General features: G+C 46.1%; 1 protein-coding gene across 1 annotated transcript in view; it reads right to left on the bottom strand.

Moving 5' to 3' along the window:
* Positions 1–12,235, bottom strand: part of LOC115075989 (MICAL-like protein 2) — a 52,957-nt gene that overhangs the window by 39,942 nt on the left and 780 nt on the right.

The raw sequence follows: 12,235 nt of genomic DNA, 5'->3' as shown, positions 1-12,235 counted from the left end.
ATAAGATTATGTTTGAATCAACTCTAGGGACAGGCAGACTGGAGGGGAGCAAGGTCTATTCTAGTGGGGAACCTTAAGAGCCAAAAGGAGCCCTTCATCTAGAATCCTTCAGAAGGAAGGATACAACTAAGAACTTTCCCCAAAGAGGATGCAAATATGTGCAGTTAAATGCAGCAACAGTTACTAAGGCATCAGGAAATACAGGAGGGGTTAAAGGGGTTATGGATGGCTGCCAAGTTAAATTAAAAAAAAAAAAAAATTGTGTACTGCAAGTTCTAATCCTGCAAAACATCCGGGACTTCTCAGCCTAAACGTAGTAACAGAGTATTGATGGCAGAAAAAGACTAAAGGTCCATCCAGTCTGCCCAGCAATTTTCTCATGGTAATAACTGCCGCTCCGTGCAGGTTACCCCCATGTTTCTGTTAAGGGTAGTGACTGCCACTCCGTGCAAGTTACCCCCAAGCTTTATATATTAACAAAGCAACATTTTTACTGGATGATGAGTAGGGGCGGATTGCCCTATCGGGGGATCGGGCATCCCCTGGTGGGCCAGTCGCTCTAGTCACATGGTCTGCCGAGCGCGGCTGTGACAGAGCCATGCTCGGCAGACCATGGGCCGGTCAGCAGTGGAAATCCCCCCGATGATGATGAGCCTTCTCGAAAATTCAGACAGTGCTGCTTGATATGCTTTCTTTGCTTTTGAACTTTGCTGTAGAAACAGTCCTGTGCTTTTTCCCCTTAAGTTAGCAAATCGGTACCCCACACCATAAAAGTCAGGGCCCATGTTGGTTGTCCTCTGAATCTCTCCCCCCCCCCCCCCCATGCTGTCGAAGTGGGGAGCAGTTGTGTCACAAGCATCAAGGCTTATTGATTAAGGGTAGTAACCCCCATGCATATTGTTAAAGGAAGTAATCACCCACCAAGCACCCTTTCCTTCATTATCCTCAAGCCTTTAGGGATCCACAGTGTTTATCCCATGCCCTTTTTGAAATTGTTTACTGTTTTTGTCCTCACCACCTCCTCCGGAAGGGCGTTCCAGGCGTCCACCACCTCTCCGTTGAGGAATATTTCCTGACGTTGGTTCTGAGTCTTCCCCCCCTGGAGTTTTCATTTCATGACCCCTAGTTTCTACTGATTTCTTTCCAACAGAAAAGTTTCAAAGAAACCTTTTAGGTGTCTGAAGGTCCGTATCATATCTCCCCTGCGCCTCCTCTCTTCCAGGGTGACATATTCAGATCCTTCAGCCTTCCGATAAGGACCCCCCCCACACATTTAGGTTGCCCTTCTCTGGATGCCTCCATCCTGTCTCTATCATCTTTGAGATACGGGCTCCAGAACTGAATGTAATACTCCAGGTGAGACCTCACCAAGGGCCTGCCCAATCTCTGCCGTCTCTTGATTTGGACAAAGCTACATGGTGTGTGTGGTGTGTGCGCGCGTGTCGCTCTATTCACTTCTGTTCAGTCACGCATTTCCTCCATGCTTGCCTCTATTTTTAAATATGAGAGCACATCCCCGCAAGTTCTCAGTCCCCTGTGGATATCTTCTATCCTGCACTTATATCAGAACCAAGGCAAGATTAAGGTGATGTCACAGAGGCCCCAGTTCTGGAGCATAAAAACCATCTGATACTTATCCTATAATAACTGTTTACTAAGCACATTAGCGCTTGACAAAATGTGAGAAAAGGGCCTTCAAGTGACTGACGAAAACTGGCAATTTTCCAACCAAACCTGGCAACCTCTCTCTGAAAGGTTCCGAGTGGAGCAGTAGCCTAGTAGTTAGAGCAGTGGGCTACAAACCAGCAAGACCAGCATTCAAATCCCACTGCCATTCCTTATAACTTAGATTGTAAACCATCTGGGGAAAGGGGAATATCTATAGTAGCTAAATGTAAACTGCTGAAAAGTGCAATAATATAATAAATGTTGGCAACCTTCTTAAAGGCTGCATGCTCACAAGTGCTGTGAGAGCTGACTTGAACTAGGTTTGTTTCATATAAAACAGTGCTCATTAGGTGCATTTCTCTAATGCAAGAGTATCTATTGGGTGCGGTCATCTGTCTGTCCATCCATGTACATGTTGCACCTCAGCAACTATTTCATTTATCCATAAACTGTTGATATTCCACCTATTCCTAAATTCATCTCAAGGTGGATTATAATCAAAATTACAATTACAGTTCCATCACAATTTGCAAAGCAAAGAACATCAGACACACATACAGATGGCTAAGGATGTGAGGCAGATTGTAAGTAGTCATCTAGATTGTACAGTACATGTGGTAGATAATAAAGGGTCAACGTGGATGGCGAGAATAATGAGATCTGTACAAGTAAACCAATCCAGTACAATAGTGCAAGCACAGAGTTTAGAGACATTAAGAAACCATTAAATAGCGTTAGCCCAGCGGTGGTCGAAATTGTGGGTTCATGGTCAAGAGGTTGTAGCAGCGTGACAAGTTGAAATCTCTGGCTTGGAATCTAGGGGGAGGCCTGGCCAAACAGCCAAGCTTGATTTTCTTCTAGAAGGGGAGAGAAGACGGAGGGGGTAGAAGTATCTTGTTCCATCTTTTTGAGCCTAGCAGCTGAATGCTCGAAGACTTGAGCAGAAGCCAGATTAACTTGGAGGACAGGAGGGCTTAAAATTCGGCACAGAGTGGGGATGGTAGAAGGACTGAGAGTAGAAGGTTGGCAGGAAGTTCAGATCTTTATTCAAACCGATGTAAAATCACAGTTGCCCGACAGCATTTACTGTTGGATCCCCTCTGCCGACTTTCACTTGCTCCAAGGAAGGGACACGCGTCTTTGCGCCATGATTCTAGCAAGCACCGCTCAACCTGTAGTTTATTGTCTTTGAATTTTTATGAACGTGTGTAACAATTTGTAATTTGGGGCCCTGCTTACTAAGCACTTTTCCCATAGGAGCAGAATGGGAAAAAAGCCTTAGTGAATCAGGCCCTGGATTAGTTAAAAAAAAAAAATAATTATAAAAGTCATATGCTTCAACAGATGGGCTCTAGGTGCATATTGAGGGTTCCAGGAATCCCCGTGCTGCCAGTATTTGCCACAATTCTCTGTTAAAGAAAAATAAACTGGCATTGGTGAAGGGATCACATATTATAGCCACTTTCCTCTAACCAGCCTCCAGGCCCTCACATATACCCAATTCCTTAGTGCTGACCTAATGGCAAATTACAGTACAGAATTAATCCAACCAAGGCACAAAAGAGAGGGGAGGATCTTGGGTGACATCAATTCAGGTTTCCCCACTATGGGCCCGATTCATAAAGGTTGTTGTCAATAGACAGAGAATGGGAGAAATACCTTATTGAATCAGGCTCTGTATGTCTCTGCTACATTTACAACTAATGCTGTAAAGTTCCCCCTTCTAATGTAGGATAGATGTTACAACCCCCTGCAAGCACAGCTATGCATGTACAAGTCAAGTTGATACACCCACACGCCAGCGTGCAAAAAAGTCGTAACTCAAATGGAAAGGGGAAAGTTAGCTCTGTAGCTCATCCCATCTGACCTGCTGCACAGGGAAAACTCGTCTCCTCCACCTTGAGTGACCACCTTTCCTAGCAGGTGAGGGGAGCTTACACCACAAGTTCATTCAGCCCTGTGCAGGGCTCATGCAATGGCATTAGGTGTCTTGCACCCCCTCCCTCATTGACTTACTACTGGCAGTTATCACAGCACAACATTCCCCCCCCCCCCCACCTACTCCTCTCCCCAGAATGTCCTCCTGCCTTCTTCTTCTCCCCTTCACACAATATCTGACCTCTATCTCCTTCTTGCATCTGATCCCTTTCCCAGCATTCATCCTTCTTCCTTCACCAGCACCCACCCTCCCTACCTCTCCCTCCTAAACATGGGTCGGCTGCCGGACCGAGGCTTACCTCCGAGGGATTGCGGAAATCACCTCGGGAATCTCGACTGGGGGAGGGACCCAATGGGTGTCACTGCAGGAGAGCGGGCTAGTCTGTAGAGGTAAGATTTCTTCTTAATTTGGTTTTCATTGGTAAAATTACTCTAACGCTGAGCGAGTGTGCATAGAGTCCCTAACTGCTATGGAGACGGAAAATATTGAAGAGCTGCACTTCCTGCAGGGGTATATGTACTAGGGCTGACGTCAGACTGAAATCTGATCCGTCTCCAACTGCGATCAGGAGTACACTATACCCACTGGTCCTGAGTCCATCTGCTACCCGCTAGGAAATTAAATTTTGCTGTTTTTCCGGGTGATTTGGGGTAGGAAATGACACAAAACAAGATAGGCCTACCCCCTTCTAGGATAAAAGTAGAACTCCAGCTCAGATGTGTACAGCTGGTTGTAAACTTTGTGGATAATTTATTTATTTATTTATTTATAACTTTTCTATACCGAAATTCAAATAACAGAGTTAATTATCACTCCGGTTTACATTGCAATCATAAACAGTGACAACGTTGTCTTACATAGAACAGGATACTCCACCTCAATTTATGCTTTACACTTTCCAGAGAGATTCTAGCTCTTCACCATGGGTGATCTAAACTCAACAGGAAAGCTGCCGCCTCCTGCTGAGATGTGAAATCTGGAGGAAGAGTGCAGGTGGAAAGGTTAATCCTGTCCAGCATTAAAAAAAAAAAATCACAGTATTCTTTTGTTAGGGTCTTCTACCCTTCTAGGCTACTCGATAAATACTCTGCCAGTAAACATTTCAACCAGAGAGGTTTTGCCACCAGTTCAAATAAAAAAAAAACAACCAATGATCCTTCTCTCCATATGTTATGGGACAAGAAAACAACAGGAAAAAGGAAAAACACGATTGTGCTAAACTTGCTTTCTGACTTATGGACTCCAAGCCCTAAAATAGAAAGTCATTATCAGCTCTGTTTCCCTGACCCATCGGCTTCCTGCCATGCCCACCACAGTAGACAAAACCAAATATGCATACCCTGCCTCCCCCCAACCCAAGCTTAAAGGCCATCTATTCATGAACATCAGCAGAAGAAGAACAGAAAGAGCCAGCCAACCATTCCAGCCTGCAACAAGTTACCCCTGAGATCAACACTGGGTGGCCTTCACTGCTCACAGCTAATGCAGGAGGAGGGAGCTCCACCATGGCTGCAAATTTAGAGCAACGCAGAGTTTCCTGCAGGCAATGAATTTTTAACTCGCTTTTAGCCAACTGGCACCTTTAAGCAGCAGGCCCTGAATTTATCCCATTGCATCTATGAACGGGGGGCAAAGCCAGTTCCAACTCAGCCTGACCCTTCTACTCAGGCTTAACAGGAAGATAAAAAACACTGCCAGACAAGCAATAAAGCATTCCCGGTGGATATGAGCGAGAAAATTGCAAAGAAAAATAACTTTGGATTTCTGAGGATTTCAAGAGACTGAATAAATTGCACATGTGCAATTAGGTAAATCAGAACTTGTGAACAGGGCAATGGATGCCAATGAAAGGACAAACATGCCATGTTTTTTTGTTGTTGTTAAGAATATTAATGTAAATGAACATTGTAATCACTTACTACACAACAAGTGACAGCAGAAAAAGAGTCAATCGACTCATCCAGTTATTCCTGTCTGCATTGTAAGGATACATCCTAGCTGTCAGCCATAGAAAGCTGGATCATTTGTGTAAGACATCAGTCCTTATTCAAGTCAGTTTTTTGTTTTATTCATGGGTACTACAGTGTCCTGGGAGGGTGAGCACCCAGGTTCCCACCCTGCTCCCTCAGCCTTCCATGTCCTACCACCAGGCTCTGTAGTGTACTGATGGAGGTGTTTTAAAACTAGAGGCCTTGCGGTAGCGGGAGCTTAGCTTTGGTTATCACTACAGGTACAAGTTCCTTCTATGAAGCTGAGCTGTTGTCACTGCAGGGAGCACAAGCTTTCACAGAATCAAGTTGCTACTGTGGCAGACCCATGCTAAAAAAAAAATGCATTTTAAAATATGGCTTAGTATTGTGAATAAATATTGTTGTACATTTCTATATGTAGACAATGTTATCTCCTAATGTAAGACCAAAGGGGTTCATCTCTCTGGTGCCCCTGTGTACCCACGGTCAGTCCTAACTTCTTGTATGCCACTTTGAGCAAATTTCTATGAAAAGGCAGCTGATAATCTGAATCATAATAAATCTGTATAAAAGCAACAGGCTTTTGTTATGTATGGAGCTTTAGAGCCTGTGTGTGCTAAAATAGGATAGGAAGCATGCATTCAATAGGCAAGCAGCTCTCCACTTTAAGATTATTGGTGTGATAACGATCTGAAATAACTTGTACCCCCACCCTACAACCTTTGTTTCAATTTAGCATCATGTGAGTGTCTCCCAGCAGGAGCACGTGGGAGTGCTGATGACTGCCCCGGCCCTAAGAGAATGGGGATGTCCTCATCCCAGGACAACATCAGACCAGCCTCCTGCAGGCATGCCTTGGCACATTCCTCCTCAGATAAAACAAGGTCCTATGCTTTTTACAGCCTATGGTTTTACTAAATTCTGGGTTAATTTGGTGAAAATAGGGTATCAGCGCATGAGGCTAGAACCAATCCCCCCATTTTTGACATCTCGGTGATGGGACAATCAGTCTTGAGTTACATTTTGACTTAAGATGTGGTTTTCAGAGCCAATTGTACGTCCGAGGACTACCTTTAATTTTCTAGTTTAATACTATACTTATGAGCTTTTAGAGAATGGTTATATAGCAAAAAAAAAAAGAAAAATTTAAAGACATCAAACTAGAGAATTGAGTGCAGACACACATGCAAGTGACAAGCAGAACAGGAAATGTGCAAATACACAATCATCAGGTAGGGAAACGTTGTCTCCAAGAGAACTCCTAGAGCTGTCAGAGGGAGACTGTTCTTTCACTGGAAAAAGTTGTTAATCTTAGCTATCATGCACTGCAAAGACTGTTACAAGAAGTAGGGCTAAATTTATTTCCTATTTGATTTAGTACTCCAACTTTTTGTGGGCACTCAGAAATTAATGCCTGCTCTTAGTGTTTGGATAATTGCCAGGTTCTTGTGACCTGGTTTAGCCTCTGTTGGAAACAGGATGCTGGGCTTGATGGACCCTTGGTCTGACCCAGTATGGCAATTTATGTTCTTATGTTCTAATTTCTGAGCCCAAAATGTGCATATATGAACGCACAATTTTATTTTGTTTTTTTCGCATGTGGGGTGACTAATTAATAGCCTCATCACATGCCTTTGCATGTGATGAGCGCTATTAGTTTAGCAACATGTGGATGCGCATTGAGGAGGCGCTAATCACCCTTAGTAGCATAAAGGGGCTGTGGAGTCACCTACACAACAAAACACACGTCCAACTGCGGGTTAAACAGTGGTGCTCGGCTGAGCCACAACAGTTTTTCATCGGCTCTCCCTCCCGCCCAGTCAGGTAGTGTATGTCGGGCGGTCAAAAAAAAACGACAAAGAATGGTTAGGAATTACTAGGACAGGAATGGAGAATAAAACTAAGAATATCTGCTGTCATCTGTTGTGGGTGTGTGTGTGTATGAGAGAGGCTTCGGAGGAAAAAAACTAAAAAGTCATAGGTTAGGAGGAGATGTTCTTCTGTGAATTGTAAACTGGTTAAAAGACAGGAAACAGTAAGATTAAAAGGTCAGTGTTCTCAGTGGAAAGAAAGTAAACAGTGGAGTGCCTCAGGGGGAGGGGTATGACACATAAGATGATCAAATTTTGCAAGATGACAAAATTATTCAGAGTAGTTAAGTCACAAGCGGATTGTGATACATTGCACGAAGACCTTGCGAGTCTGGAAGATTGGAAATCCATAATGACAGATGAAATATAATGTGAACAAGTGCAAGGTGATGCATACAGAGATAAATAATCCAAGTTGTAGTTAACACATTGTTAAGTGTCATAGGAACTAACACCCAGGAAAGGAGATCTAAGGTGTCATAGTGCAATAATACATTGAAATAGATCAGCTCAGTGTGCTGCGGCAGTCAAAAGCAAACAATCAGGCGATACAGTACACCCGCCACTGGACACGTATTTTCCCTTACCCCTTATTTCAGTAAGGGGCGGAAAACGCGCATCCAATCCTCCGAACCTAATAGCGGCCCTCAACATGCAAATGCATGTTTGATGGCCGTATTAGGTATTCACCTTCACGATTCAGTAAGTAAAATGTGCAGCCAAGCCACACATTTTACTTTCAGAAATTAGCGCCTACCTTGGGTACGCGCTAATTTATCTTCGGGCACCAGGAAAGTGCACAGAAAAGCAGTAAAAACTGCTTTTCTGTGCACCCTCTGACTTAAGTATCAGGGCGATAATTAAGTCGGAGGTCCCGAAGTTTCAAAAGTAAAAAAAAAAAAAATTTGATTTGTCCCGCGGCTGTCGGGTCAAAAACCGGACGCTCAATTTTGGCCGGTTTCCGAGCCTGTGGCTGTCAGCGGGCTCGAGAACCAACACCAGCAAAATTGAGCAATCGCTGTCAAACCCGCTGACAGCTGCCGCTCCTGTGAAAAAGGAGGCACTAGTGAGGCGCTAGTGTCCCCCTAGCGCCTCCTTTTGCCCCGTTTTTTACCACCGGGCCTAATTTAAATACTGAATCGCACGCACCAGCAAGTGGCCGGTGCGTGCGCCCGGAGAACGGGCGTTTCGCCCACTCTCCCGCAGACTTTAACTGTATGCGCCTGAATGTTTAGGCATTATTAGGAAGGGAATGGGTGAATAAAAACGAAGGATGTCATAAATGTCTCTATATCTCTCCATGTGCGAGACCACACCTTGAATACTGGGTGCAAATTCTGGTCGCTGCATCTCAAAAAAGATATTGTTGCACTGGAGAAAAGTACAGAGAAGGGCAAACCAAAATGATAAAGGAAATGGAACAGCTCCCCTATGAGGAAATACTAAAGAGGTTAGGGCTGTTCAGCTTAGAAAAGGACCGGCTGAGGGGGGATATGATAGAGGTTTACAGAATCATAAAAGGACTTGAACAGGTTAATGTGAAATGAGTATTTACTCTTTTGGATAATACAAGGACTTCATGAGGTTAGCAAGCACACATTTAAAAACAAATTGGAGAAAACTTCTTTTTCACTCACACACAATTAAGCTCTGGAATTCATTGCCAGAGAGTGTTAATTAAGTCAGTCACTGTAGCTGGGTTTAAAAAAGGTTTGGAGAAGTTGCTGGAGAAGTCCATAAACTGCTGTTAATCAACAGGGAATAGTCACTGCTTGTTGCCGGTATTAGTAGCATGAGATCTATTTATTGTTTGTGTATTTGCCAAGTACTTGTGACTTGGATTGGCCCACTGTTGGAGACAGAATACTGGGCTTGATGGACCCTTGGTCTGATCCAGTATGGCTTATCTTATGTTCTTATGAGCACTAGACAGCAAGGCCTTTGACATGTTCCGCACAGAAAACTTATAAATAAATTGTGTGCTGAGTGGGAGGTGACGAAGTGTAGTGTAAATGGAGTTTTCTCTGAGGAGGGGGTTGTTACTAACGCTGTGGCCTCAGGGATCAGTCCATGGACCGGTTCTTTTCAACATTTTTGTGAGCAACATAATGGAAGAGTTGTTGGGAAAGGTTGTTGTCTTTTTGCTGATGATATCAAAATCTGTAACAGGGTGGACAGCCAGGAAGGTGTGGAAAACATGAAGCGGGATCTAGCGAAGCTCGAGGAATGGTCTGGCCATTAAGATTTAATGCTAAAAAAAAAGGCAGAGTAATGCATTTAGGATGCAAAACCCCAAAAGATAAGGTACAGTATTTGAGGTGAAATTCTTCTAAGCACAAAGAAAGGGCAGGATCTGGGGGTAATTGTATCTGATGATCTTAACATGGCTAAACAGCTGGATAAAGCAACAGTAAAAGCCAGAAAGATGTTTGGCTGCATAGGGAGAGGTTTGGGCAGCAGAAAAAGGGAGGTGATATTGCCCCTGGATAAGTCCACGATGAGACCTCACTTGGAGTGCTGTGTACAGTTCTGGAGCGCGCACCTTCAGAAGGATAGAAACAGGATGGCGTCGGTCCTGAGGGTGGCTGCTAAATTGGTCAGGTTGACCCAGTCCTGCTTTCGTGCAGAGATGCGCTCCTGCATTTCTTAGGGGGAAGTCAGAACCCACAACTTCGTGTGTGCGATGGGGAAAACAGATGGGCCTCTTCGGGTCGTCCTAGCTGAGGTGGCGTAGTGGCCACCCCAGATGTGCTATGCTTCTCCCCCCCCCCCCCCCCCCCCCCCCCGACAGACATAAAATGGGAAAGCATCTTCAGCATGTCTCGCCCTCTGTGTGCCGAGTTAACAAGTAACTGTGGTAAATGGAGAAATGCCCCACGTTTCCACGGAAATAGGGGCAAGCCATGCGAGACCACGACTCTTCCAAAGCCCCTCAAGGAATAATAATTCTTAAGGAAAAAAAGAATAGAAAAGCATTTCCTAAAGCAGCTTGTACCCGACACCAGTGGGGCCAGCAGCCTGGAAACCCCCACGTTTGCTTGTAGAAATATTTTCCCGATCAGTGAATGATAAGACTCATTTGCTTTCTTAAGCACAAGCTTTAATTGCAAAAGAATAAAATCTCCAACTGTTGTTTAAGCTTGTTTAGCAACAGAAGTGACACCAAAACATTAAAACCTGCCAGAAAATCTTTCACAACTCACTTTACAATTAGCGGGGCTGGTTAACCCTTCTGATACTGAACTCGTTGTCTTTGTATGTCCGGGCAGACCACGTGGCTTACTAACTGGGCCAAGGGCACGGCCGAGGCAAAGGGACAAGCAGGACGGAGCGGTCAGGGCGTTCCAGCTCTCATGGACGTCAGAACCGGACGGGAGGAGAGAACTTAAGTAGATTCAGCAGGAAAGGGCACTTGAAGAACTCCGGGCTGGTTTCCCCCTTGGGCTTCCGGTTACCGAAAGGATGGTGGACCCTGCGCTGTTTAAACATTCGGCTGTGGCATCTCCGGATCGAGAGGCTGCCCAGGACTCAGCATCCACCTCACGCACCCACAGGGCCAGCTCTAAGATTTTAGTAGCCATAGGCAGGACCCTCGGAGGTCAGATTCACACACACCCTCCCCCCCCCTTCCCGGGGACTGGCAAGCAGGGGAGGGGACGCTGGGCCAGAGTGAATCAGTGGTGCCCACTTGAAGTGGCGAGGGTGCACGGCCCTAAAGCAGTTGCCTGTGCCTAAATCTAGGCCTGCACACCTGACCCTGGACAGCAGCCAGCAGCCAGCACCAAGGTGGGCTGAAGCACAGAGCACAGCTTTCAAAAAGCATCTGTAAAGCTGAAGGACAGAAAAAAATGACAGGTATACTGCATGGAGGTGTGTCAGGGAGCAGCCCTGCTTCTGTGATATCCCAGCTCCTCTAGACTCACTGCTGCTATCCTGCTTTCTGATGGGAGCCTGGAGTTTTAGATTAAATGAGCTCCAGCTCCCTCCTTTCTTTCCCTGCCTACACTGCTGGGAGCTGTCACACTCTGCCCAGCTCCTTGTCTCACCGGGCTCAGGAGTAAAACGCTGACCTAGAAAGACACTGGCACCACGGGGCACCATTTACCAAAGCCGATCAGAAGCCCCGGGCACCACGGGAGGAAGAAGAGGCGGCATGCAAGGACCTGGAATACTTGTGCCGGTCTGAGAGTGGCTCTTACTGCCCGGACCTAGAACCCCCGGGGACCTCGGGAGGAGGAGGCATGCAAGGACCTGGAATACTTGTGCCGGTCTGAGAGTGGCTCTTACTGCCCGGATCTAGAACCCCGGGGGCCACGGGAAGAGGAGACATGCAAGGACCTGGAATACTTGTGCCGGTCTTACTGCCCGGATCTAGAACCCCCGGGGACCACGGGAAGAGGAGACATGCAAGGACCTGGAATACTTGTGCCGGTCTGAGAGTGGCTCTTACTGCCCGGATCTAGAACCCCGGGGGACCACGGGAAGAGGAGACATGCAAGGACCTGGAATACTTGTGCCGGTCTTACTGCCTGGATCTAGAACCCCTGGGGACCACGGGAAGAGGAGACATGCAAGGACCTGGAATACTTGTCCTGGTCTCAGGGTGGCTCTTACTGCCCGGATCTAGAACCCCCGGGGACCTCGGGAGGAGGAGACATGCAAGGACCTGGAATACTTGTGCCGGTCTGCGAGTGGCTCTTACTGCCCGGATCTAGAACCCCCGGGGACCTCGGGAAGAGGAGGAGACATGCAAGGACCTGGAATACTTGTCCCGGTCTCAGGGTGGC

This window comes from Rhinatrema bivittatum, chromosome 14, assembly GCF_901001135.1.
Source record: "Rhinatrema bivittatum chromosome 14, aRhiBiv1.1, whole genome shotgun sequence".
Classification (NCBI taxonomy): Eukaryota; Metazoa; Chordata; class Amphibia; order Gymnophiona; family Rhinatrematidae; genus Rhinatrema; species Rhinatrema bivittatum.
The sequence above is the reverse complement of the archived record's forward strand: the minus strand, read 5'-3'. Positions and strand labels throughout refer to the sequence as shown.